We start from the raw sequence: 12,084 nt of genomic DNA on the forward strand, positions 1-12,084 counted from the left end.
ACCCACCCTATAGGTTTCTATTTTCATAAATCTTTTGTGTATCCTCCCAATGCAAACAAAAGCAAATAGAGTATATATTCTTATTTCTCCCTTTTTCAGACAAAAAAGCATATCATAACACATTTTACAATTTGCATTTTCCATTTACTATTTTATATAAATTTTCTGACATATCAAAAGCAGAGAGAATAGTACATACTCTCAATACACAAATTCAAAATTATCAAACTTTTCTTTTAAAACAAATCCCATATGTCATGTTATTTCACCCTTACAGATGTCAATGTGCATCTTGTTTTTTAAAAATTGACACTCTGCTAATTACCATTATCACATAAGACAAAATTAATAATGATGTCTTCAGTTCAGTTCAGTTGAGTCGCTCAGTCGTGTCCGACTTTTTGCGACCCCATGAATCGCAGCACGCCAGGCCTCCCTGTCCATTACCAACTCCCGAAGCTCACTCAAACTCATGTCCATCGAGTCGGTGATGCCATCCAGCCATCTCATCCTCTGTCGGCCCCTTCTCCTCCTGCCCTCAATCCCTCCCAGCATCAGGGTCTTTTCCAGTGAGTCAACTCTTCGCATGAGGTGGCCAAAGTACTGGAGTTTCAGCTTCAGCATCAGTCCTTCCAATGAACACCCAGGACTGATCTCCTTTAGGATGGACTGGTCGGATATCCTTGCAGTCCAAGGGACTCTCAAGAGTCTTCTCCAACACCATAGTTCAAAAGCATCAATTTTTTGGCGCTCAGCTTTCTTCACAGTCCAACTCTCACATCCATACCTGACCAGTGGAAAAACCATAGCCTTGACCAGATGGACCTTTGTTGGCAAAGTAATGTCTCTGCTTTTTAATATGCTATCTAGGTTGGTCATAACTTTCCTTCCAAGGAGTAAGCGTCTTTTAATTTCACAGCTGCAATCACCATCTGCAGTGATTTTGGAGCCCCCAAAACTAAAGTCTGTCACTGTTTCCCCACCTATTTGCCATGAAACCATGGGACCAGATCGCCATGATCTTAGTTTTCTGAATGTTGAGCTTTAAGCCAACTTTTTCACTCTCCTCTTTCACTTTCATCAAGAGGCTCTTTAGTTCTTCTTCACTTTCTGCCATAAGGGTGGTGTCATCTGCATATCTGAGGTTATTGATATTTCTCCTGGCAATCTCGATTCCAGGTTGCGCTTCCTCCAGCCCAGCATTTCTCATGATGTACTCTGCATATAAGTTAAATAAGCAGGGTGACAATATATAGCCTTGACGTACTCCTTTTTTCTATTTGGAACCAGTCTGTTCTGTGTCCAGTTATAACTGTTGCTTCCTGACCTGCATACAGATTTCTCAAGAGGCAGGTCAGGTAGTCTGGTAATTCCACCTCTTCAAGAATTTTCCAGAGGTTGTTGCGGTCCACACAGTCATGAAGATGAATAAAATTGCTTCCAAGCTCTATGTGAGATGTAGAACAAGCAAGACCAGATAGGACCAGAAGGGTGAGTGAAAGGGAGGAGTGGATAATGACATTCAAGTTTTGGGCTTCAGTAACAATGTGAATGAGGGTGTCATTCACCAAGATAAAAATAACTCAGCAATGGTATGTACTAGCCCCAAAATATGCTTACATAAATCCTGAGAACCTTCAAAAAAAAAAAAAAGAATACTGGAGTGGGTTGTCATTTCCTCCTCCACAGGTTATAACCCTTAAGCATCTTTTAATCAAGGCCAGTCTTCCCTCCTTTCCCCCTGCCATTGACAAGTTGTACAAAACAATGTGCTGTTCCACATTCTGGGTTTGTTTCCTTGTGTCTTTTCATTTAAAGTATTCCTCTTTTCTTTGTATTTCCTATAAATGTAACTTAGCTCTAGAGATTTGGTTAGATTCAGGCTTAATTCTTTGGCAAGAACACACAGCTGGTGCTAACTCCATCACAATTGTCTGGTTGTGCCACATCTAGAGATGCTAAGATCTATCAGCTTGCATCTTTCTTTTTCAACTTCGTATTCTACTCTGAGCATTTCTCCATTTCAGTTCATATAGAATGTTCTTGTTCTTTATTATGGCTACACAGATCTTACTGGGTGAAAACAGTGGGTGGAAATAATAGTGATTATTCTTTTGAAAGGAACATATCACATCTCAATTTATTTATAAAGATGACCATAAAAGACCCATGAAGGTCTGTGATTCTTTAATAATGTACAAGAAAAGCTTGCTTTTTAAAAGGAGCCATTGAATGTATTTTTAGTAAAGAAGTCTTCCGTATTGTAATATTTTCTATATTCTGTTTATTAACAGAAACTCATATCATGAATTTTCTTAAGGGCTTGTTGAAAGTTGTCTATAATTACGTGGAGGGATAACTACAAAATAAAACTACTACATATGATACTACTGTAGAAGTTAAATGTTCTGTTTTCTCCCTCTGTCAGCAGGAAAAGTGGCAGAAAATCTCAGATTCCTTAAAGATAGCCTCCAAACACTAAATGGAAACACTAGAATTATGTGTAATTAGACTTCACATTTGTAGATAACTAAGGGGCCACTTGATGGGCTTCCCAGATGGCTCAGTGGTAAAGAATCCACCTGTCAAAGCAGAAGACATGGATTTGATCCCTGAATCAGGAAGATCCCTTAGAGAAGGAAATGGCAACCCACTCCAGTATTCTTGCCTGGGAAATCCCATGAACAGAGAAGCCTGGTGGGCTACAATTCATGGAGTTACAAGAGAGTCAGACATATGACAAGAGACAAGGGGCCACTTGACAAAATTTATAAAACAGAAGTGAGAGAATTTTACTCAGATCAGAAGATAGGAAAACATGGGTGAGACAGATAAGATCACCTGGAAAACTCAGTTCACTTAGAATCTACCCGATACAATGGGAGAACTGCAATTGACTAGATAATGGGGAGATAGTAATGCCCACTAGAGCTGGAATCCTATACATACTTAATTTGAATCAAAAATCCTCTCATTTATTTTTTTTTAATTTTTATTATTATTTTTAATTTATTTATTTTTAATCGAAAGATAAGTGCTTTACAATATTGTGTTGGTCTCCCGTATACATAAACATGAAACAGCCATAAGTTTATATATGGCCCCTCCTTCTTTTTTTTTTTCAATTATTTTTATTAGTTGGAGGTTAATTATGTCACAACATTGCAGTGGGTTTTGTCATACATTGACATGAATCAGCCATGAAATCACAGCATTTCAGTTAGGTTCCATGCACCATTAGCACCAAAATTTTGCAAAGGCAGACACTGAGGTTGGATATAAAGGGTAAGAAGTTAAGCAACTCTGAGCCTGATCTTGACCTACAGATTACAGCTAGCCATGTGACTTCCCTTTAAAGGGACTGTAACCTTATGTGTCTGTACAATACTTGAAAAACTTTTATTATATAAGTCATAGTCACTGTAGAAAACTGTGAAAAATAAGAATAAATAAATAAAATAAAGGCCAGACCCCGGGACGTTGAAATCTCCACTATCACCAAAACAGTAATATTTTTCTCCTTTCAGATATTTTTTATAAATTTCTCTCTATATGTGTTAATGCCATACCTCTGGTAGGTCTATCACCACTCAGAAAGTCTTTCTCATGGACAATTGTGAATATCCTGAATTCACTGGGACCCAGGAAAAGGTACAAAACATTTCTTTACACTCCCCATTAAATCACCTATCAGTTTGTAGGTGCATCGATGCAAGCCTTTTTATTTTACTTTTATTTGTGTGGTCTTAGTGCTTTCATTGGAGAAGGCAATGGCACCCCACTCCAGTACACTTGCCTGGAAAATCCCATGGACAGAGGAGCCTGGGAGGCTGCAGTCCACGGGGTCGCGAAGAGTTAGACACAACTGAGTGACTTCACTTTCACTTTTCACTTGCCTTCATTGGAGAAGGAAATAGCAACCCACTCCAGTGTTCTTGCCTGGAGAATCCCAGGGACGGGGGAGCCCGGTGGGCTGCCATCTATAGGGTCACACAGAGTCGGACACGACTGAAGCTACTTAGCAGCAGCAGCAGCAGCAGTGCTTTCATTTGCATCAAAGTGCTTTCAATATTGCCTTCTGCACCTGGTCCCAGCACTGACAGAGCTACTTCATCTCTCTCATCCAGGTCTCTGAGGGTTAGCTACAAGACAAATAAATTTCTTCCTTGCTACTGCCCACCTCTCAAAGCATGACTTGGTGTTCTTTTGCCAACAAAGACTTCTTTCACCAAAGACCCTATACTTTACTTATGTTGCAGATGCCTGAAAATGCAACTCAAATTAGCTTAAACTATGGATTTATTGACTGATGTTATTGAAAAGTGTAGCTTCAAGCAAAGCTTGGCTCAATGGCCCCAGTGAAAACATCAGGGACCTGATTTCTAGCTGTCCTGGCATTGGTGCCTTCAGCAGATCCTACAGTGTCTCTCTCCCATCCCTTCAGAGCACATATCTGCATACCAAGAACATCTCTTGGCCCCTCTCCCACAAGCCCATGGATGCACATTCCCTGAAACACCCAAATTGGGTTACAGACTCATTCTTGAACAATCTGTGTCCATAGGGTCAAAAAGGATTAATTAGGTAAGGCCTGGATCACCAAACCTCATGCTCTGAAAGTGAGAGAAGGGTGGTTACCCTAAAGAAAAAAGTGTGGTGCATTTTAACAGGAGAAATGGATGCTGGGCAGCAGAAGCAAATATCCACTACAGAAGAAGCAAATGCCTCCCAGAAAGGGATGGGGTGGTGGGGAGATGGGGAAAGAAACCTTGATCCTCCAAATGTGGATGGCTCTTTTTCTTACAAAAAGGGTAATTTACTAACATAGTGCTTTTTTAAGGACTTCCCTGGTGGCTCAGGCGGTAAAGCATCTGCCTGCAATGCGGGAGACCTGGGTTTGATCCTTGGGTCGGGAAGATCCCCTGGAGAAGGAAATGGCAACCCACTCCAGTACTCTTGCCTGGAAAATCCCATGGACTGAGGAGCGTGGTAGGCTACAGTTCACGGGGTTGCAAAGAGTTGGACATGACTGAGCGACTTCACTTTCTAGTGCTTTTTAACTTAAAAAGGCACACTCTTCACAACCCCAGGGAGATGCTAAAGAGCTCTCTTGTCTCTAGAGTTTTTATATTTAGTAACTCTGGATGAGTGTCAGAGAGATTTTGCAGTCACACTCAAACCAACATCAGAGTCAGCTCAGCGCTTCTCCTGCTCAGGTAATCAAACCTCTTCAGAGGGGAGGAAATGGGAGGGGTGTGAAATAATTAACCCTTGATAACTCATCGAGGCTCCCAGTAACGAAACTGAAAAGCATGAAAACCATCAAGAAAATTCTATTGCACTATGTGTGAGTCACTGTGGGAACTCCTATCTGAGGTTTCAACTTGAAATGCCAGTCCCAGTCTCCTCCAGCGTGATGCTGCTGCGGGAGTGGTAAGTGGTTACTCACCACAAGCATGTTCTCCAATACGGCAATTCTTTGTGTTCATTATTTTTTTGCTCCAGGTTCAGATAGTAAAGCTAATCATTCTTCTCAGTTTAACAGACATACTCTTCATCAGTCCCAGTGAGGATTCTCTCTTATTTTATTTCATTTTACTATTTCCCCACTTTGTCTCTGACTCACAGTCTCATTTCTTTCATCTCATGGGCATCCACTTCACACAAGAATGTTGAACAGTTTTCTAAAATGTTTATTCCAGCTTACACTCTTACTGGCAGTGAGAACTCTTAACGCCCTACATCTTTGACAATATCAGGACTGTCACACTTTTTAATTTTTTCCTATGAGTGTATGATGATGTCACAGTATGGCTTTAAGGTTAAACTACTCTGTTTAACGGGAAACAGTAAAGATGTACAGAACACTGCATAAACTTAAATTTATAGTTTACCAATACTTAGAAAGCAAACAAACAAGTAACCAGGACCCAAAACAAAAATAAAACATAGCCGATCTCCTAAAGTCCCTCTGACCTCTACTCCTTTCCCAAACACAAAACCTTCCTCCTGTCCTACAGGCAATCGCTACTCGAAATTTTTCAGTAATTGCTTGTTTTTAATAGCTTTACCATTTAGGTAATGCATCCTAAAGTTATATGTATAATTTTGCTTGTTTTTGAACATCATATAGTGAAATCAAATTGTCTATAGGCTTTTGCATCTTGCTTCTTTAACAGTGTACTTGTGAGATCCTTTCATGCTGCTTTGTATCTCTGTGGGGTGTTTTTATTACTGAATAGTTTTCCTGGGACTGGATATGTCTCAAATTGTTTATTAATTTCAAAGTGAATATTTCATCTTGTTTCAGTTTTCAGGAACAATGTCACCCTGGGCATTCTCATTTATGAATTCATGGTAGACACATAGGAGCTTCTCTGGAGCATACTTCTGACAGTGGTATTAGTAGGTCAGAGGGTATATAAGGGTTTTGAGCCTTATTAGATAAGGCCTGTTTCCAAGACATCTACCAGTAGGGTATGAGTTTCTCTTATTCCACATCCTTCTCAACAGTTGGTATTGCGAGATTTTCTTTTTTTTTTTTTAGCCAAACTGGTAAAGGATATGATGATGGCTTCTCACTATAGCTTTACTCTGCATTATACTCATTACTAACAAGGTTGTGAGTAAAAAGTGAAGTCGCTTAGTCGGGTCCATCTCTTTGCAACCCCATGGACTATAACCTATCGGGCTCCTCCAACCACGGGATTTTCCAGGCAAGAATACTGCAGTGGGTTGCCATTTCCTTCTGCAGGGGATCTTCCAGACCCAGGGATCAAACCTGGGCATCCTGCATTGCAGGCAGACGCTTTACCATCTGAGCCACCAGGGAAATAGTCACTAACAAGGTTAATGAGCATCTTTTCTTTGGTTTATGAACCACATGGATCTAGGGAGTGGAGGGGCACAAATGCTTATATGAGTCTTTTGCCTATTTTTTCTGTTGGGCTTCTCAGTTTTTTATTGATGCATATGAGTAATTTATATACTCAGGATACCAGTCCTCTGCTGGTTTAATCTGTTATTAATATGTTCTCCCACTTTGTGGCTTTTCACTTATTAATTGTATGCTTTTTTAATACAATTTCTTAATTCAAATGTAGTAAAATTTACTAGCTTTTTCTTTGGTGGGTTATATTTCCTGTATTTTATTTAAGAAGACTTCTCTTATCCAGAGATGATGAAAATGTTCACCTAACGTTACTTTTTTTTTTTTTCCTAACGTTACTTTATAATTTTGTTTTTTACTGTCAGGGCTTTAATTTTGCCAGTATTGATTTATATATATTTTTGTCCTAGCACCATTTATTGAAAATTCCAGCATTTTCCCACTACTTTGCATGCCATCTCTGTTATATTTGAAAAATCATTCAGGGATGAATCTGGTTTTTGGTTTTCAAGTCTGTTCCAACAGTATATCTGTCTTTCCTTCTGTCAGTAACATTATTTTAACTATTGCAGCTTTATGGGACATGTTGATGTCCCAAAAGGCAAATCCTCCACTTAGTTCTTTTATCAAGGGTATCTTGGCTGTCTGGGTCTCTTGTACTTCCCTCCTACACATTTTAGAACCATCGCATCAAATTAAAACAAAACCAAAAAAAAAAGATAGTAAAAATTTGACTAGCTTGCATTGAATCTGCAAATCAATGTGGAGGAAATTTGATCTCTATACATTGAGTGTTCCATTCCATAAACACGCTTTATCTCTGCTTACATTTAGATTTTCTTTAATGCCTCAATAAAAATTTAAAATATTCTCCCTAGTGGTCTTCAGCTTATTTCTTAATGTTTTTTCCTGGGCATTTCTTATCAATAGATGCTATTTTTCATAGTATCTTCTTTTTTCTATGTTAATTTTTTAATTTTATTGACACATAGTGAACTTACAATGTTGTGTTAATTTAAAACTTTTGTTTGTTGCTGGTATTCTGAAATGCACTTTATCTTTGAACGCTGAATTTTTTCCTCCAACCAATGAACTTTTTTTATTAATAACTAGTTCAGTTCAGTCACCCAGTCGTATCCAACTCTTTGTGAACCCACGGACTGCAGCATGCTAGGCTTCCCTGTCCACCAACTCTCAAGTTTGAGCTTACTCAAACTGATGTCCATTGAGTCGGTGATGCCATCCAACCATCTCATCCTCTGTCATCCCCTTCTCTGCCTGCCTTCAATCTTTCCCAGCATCAGGGTCTTTTCCAATGAGTCAGTTATTTGCATCAGGTGGCCAAAGTATTGGAGTTTGAGCTTCAACATCAGTCCTTCCAATGAATATTCAGGATTGATTTTCTTTAGGATGGACTGGTAGGATATCCTTGAAGTCCAAGGGACTCTCAAGAGTCTTCTCCAACACCACAGTTCAAAAGCATCAATTCTTCAGCACTCAGCTTTCTTTATAGTCCAACTCTCACATCCATACATGACTACTGGAAAAACCATAGCTTTGACTAGACGGACTTTTGTTGGCAATTAATAATTTACATGTAGATAATTTATTAATAAAACCATAGTCAAAGTTATGTGAGATGGACTACACAGAAGGCTGAGTGACAAAGAACTGATGCTTTCGAACTGTGGTTCTGGAGAAGACTCTTGAGAATCCCTTGGACTACAAGGAGATCAAACCAGTCAATCCTAAAGGAAATCAGTCCTGAATATTCATTGGAGGACTGATGCTGCAGCTGAAGCTCCAATACTTTGGCCACCTGATGCAAAGAACTGACTCACTGGAAAAGACGCTGATGATGGGAAAGACTGAAGGCAGGTGGAGAAGGGAACAACAGAGGATGAGATGGTTGGATGGCATCACCGACTCAATGGACATGAGTTTGAGCAAGCTCCAGGAGATGGTGAAGGACAGAGAAGCCTGGTGTGCTGTAGTCCATGGGGTCACAAAAAGTCAGACATGACTGAGTGACTGAACAACTATCTGTAGACTACACTGAATTCTCTATGTAGTCAACCATATTTTCTGCAAATAATGACAGTTCAGTTTTTTCTTCTTCTTCAACCCTACATTTTTCTTACCAGATGTTAGGCAATTGTACATATTTAATGGAAGGTTTGATAGCAAACATCCTTGTTTCATTACAGCTCTTAAAGAAAAGGTTTCACCTTTCACCTTGGGTATGATACACGCTGTAGATTTTATACAGCTACTATTTATTACATTAAGAAAGTTCTCTTCTATTCCTAAACATTCTAAATTTTTTCTTTTTCATGAATGGATACTAAATTTTATATATGTTTTGCTACAGACTATATCTTCTATTCTACATTTTTAAAATAAACACAGATTGACCATAAAGATCACATTTTACCTTTACTTGTTTATTATGGTCTCATAAAAACAACTGGGGAATCTTCCATTTCCCCTTTTTCTATTCCGAGTCTGTTTTTTTTTTTTTTTTCTAAGTGTTTGATAGGACTTGTCAGCAAAACTATTTGAACTTAAAAGTTTTCTAAGATTTTGAAAACTTTCTTCTTAATCATTAGAAAGCTATTAATGTTTCCTACTCTTAAGCCTGTATAGTTTTATAAGAATTTATCCATTTTACCCAAATTATCAAATTTGTTGGTATAAAGTTATCCATATTTTATTACCTTATTGTCTATCAAATCTATAGTGATGTCCCTTTTTCATTTCTGCTGATTATTTATGGCTTCCTCTTTTTTTTTTTTTAACCACTCTTCCCTTTAGGTAGTAATGAGTCACAGCCCCAGGCTCATGCACCACTGAAGCCTTTCAGACACCCACTCAGCCCTTCCAGATCAGATGCTTCTTCACAGATTATTAGCAAGCCTAAAACCTGAGTATGTTGCTTAGGGACAAATAAGTTTCAGAAAGAATTAGCATGGGCCTTCATTTTTGACATTAGATGGTAAATACCCTGTGTGCTATATTGTGCTGTCATGTTCAACTCTTTACAACCCCACAGACTGTAGCCCATCAGGCTCCTCTGTCCATGGAATTTTCCAGGCAGGAATACTGGAGTGGGTTGCCATCTTCTACTCCAAAGCATCTTCCCAACCCAAGGGTCGAACCCACCTCTCTTGTGTCTCCTGCGTTGGCAGGCAGATTCTTTACCACTGTACCACCTGGGCTTCCCAACTACTCTATGAGATGGGTCTATAATTATCATAACTAAGGAAACTGAATGTCATGGTGGTTAGTATTTCAAACCAAGGTTACAGTGCTAGTACATACAAGAGCTCAAATTCTACTATGTCTTATTCTTTTTCTCTTCTCTTTTAAACCTTATTTTTAACTCAGCCATTTACTGGCCAAAGTGTCTTCAATGTGTAGCAAGTTACATCTTCATTCATAAAATTGTTTTTAACATTTTTCCAATCTGAGTATGGAGAGACAGACAGACAAACACATATACCAACTCAGACTATACTCAGCAACTTGCTGTTACTATATATGGAATATACTTTCACAACAGTACTCCCATTCTTAACAGCTCCTAACGAGTGCATGGTATTCATAGTATACCTTCATGCTTGTTGAATGACTGAAAAATTGTGAAAATAAAGACCCAAAGGCACCTTTCCTTGTAGTTATGATACAGTGTATTCCAAACCAGCCGTGTCTCCCCCTCCCAATCCCCGACTCCCATCCTTTCAATGTCCTCCCTTATTCCCAACCTACAGAACGGCAGGGAACCAGCAGCTTCACAGATGGTGCTTCACAGCTTGATGCTAAGCAGATGTGAGAAGCATCTTTCTGTCATCATCTACTCAGAACTAACCAACAGTGTCTGCGGTCTTCCTCAGGTCTTGTCCAGGCAGCCCTGAGAGAAAAGCTCTAATCAAAAAAAAAAGAACTCTTATTCACAACATAGTACTGATTATTTTGAAACACCTATACCCTTTTCTCTCCATGAGAAAAAACTCTCCAAAAAGCAGGAATAGAAGGAACATACCTCAACATAATAAAAGCTATATATGACAAACCCACAGCAAGCATCACCCTCAATGGTGAAAAATTGAAAGCATTTCCCCTGAAATCAGGAACAAGACAAGGGTGCCCACTCTCACCACTACTGTTCAACATAGTGTTGGAAGTTTTGGCCACAGCAATCAGAGCAGAAAAAGAAGTAAAAGGAATCCAGATAGGAAAAGAAGAAGTGAAACTCTCACTGTTTGCAGATGACATGATCCTCTATATAGAAAACCCTAAAGACTCTACCAGAAAATTACTAGAACTAATCAATGAATATAGTAAAGTTGCAGGATATAAAATTAACACACAGAAATCCCTTGCATTCCTATATACTAACAATGAAAAAACAGAAAGAGAAATTAAGGAAACAATACCATTCACCATTGCAACAAAAAGAATAAAACACTTAGGAGTATATCTACCTAAAGAAACAAAAGACCTATACATAGAAAACTATAAAACACTGATGAAAGAAATCAAAGAGGACACAAACAGATGGAGAAACATACCGTGTTCATGGATTGGAAGAATCAATATTGTCAAAATGGCTATTCTACCCAAAGCAATCTATAGATTCAATGCAATCCCTATCAAGCTACCAACGATATTTTTCACAGAACTAGACCAAAGAATTTCACAATTTGTATGGAAATACAAAAAACCTCGAATAGCCAAAGTAATCTTGAAAAAGAAGAATGGAACTGGAGGAATCAACCTGCCTGACTTCAGACTCTACTACAAAGCCACAGTCATCAAGACAGTGTGGTACTGGCACAAAGACAGAAATATAGACCAATGGAACAGAATAGAAAGCCCAGAGATAAATCCACGAACCTATGGACACCTTATCTTTGACAAAGGAGGCAAGGATATACAATGGAAAAAAGACAACCTCTTTAACAAGTGGTGCTGGGAAAACTGGTCAACCACTTGCAAAAGAATGAAACTAGAACACTTTCTAACACCATACACAAAAATAAACTCAAAATGGATTAAAGATCTAAATGTAAGACCAGAAACTATAAAACTCCTAGAGGAGAACATAGGCAAAACACTCTCCGACATAAATCACAGCAAGATCCTCTATGACCCACCTCCCAGAATATTGGAAATAAAAGCAAAACTAAACAAAT

The sequence above is a fragment of the Cervus elaphus genome, chromosome 9 (genome assembly GCF_910594005.1).
Source record: "Cervus elaphus chromosome 9, mCerEla1.1, whole genome shotgun sequence".
Taxonomy (NCBI): Eukaryota; Metazoa; Chordata; class Mammalia; order Artiodactyla; family Cervidae; genus Cervus; species Cervus elaphus.